This window comes from Lucilia cuprina, chromosome 3, assembly GCF_022045245.1.
Source record: "Lucilia cuprina isolate Lc7/37 chromosome 3, ASM2204524v1, whole genome shotgun sequence".
Taxonomy (NCBI): Eukaryota; Metazoa; Arthropoda; class Insecta; order Diptera; family Calliphoridae; genus Lucilia; species Lucilia cuprina.
Window position 1 is genome coordinate 60407862 of NC_060951.1, and position 239 is coordinate 60408100.

The following is a 239-nucleotide window of genomic DNA, read 5'->3' on the forward strand; positions in this document are numbered from 1 at the left end:
AACTAACTAACTAACTAACTTACTAACTAACTAACTAACTAACTAACTAACTAACTAACTAACTAACTAACTAACTAACTAACTAACTAACTAACTAACTAACTAACAGGCTAACTAACTCACTAACTACTTAACTAACTAACTGACTAACTAACTAACTAACTAACTAACTAACTAACTAACTAACTAACTAACTAACTAACTAACTAACTAACTAACTAACTAAATAACTAACTAAC

The 239-nt window shown here is 26.4% G+C and overlaps 1 protein-coding gene across 1 annotated transcript in view; it reads left to right on the forward strand.

Moving 5' to 3' along the window:
* The window catches only part of LOC111676011 (neuronal acetylcholine receptor subunit alpha-7), a 257859-nt gene that overhangs the window by 212269 nt on the left and 45351 nt on the right, over window positions 1–239 (forward strand). The window lies entirely within an intron of this gene.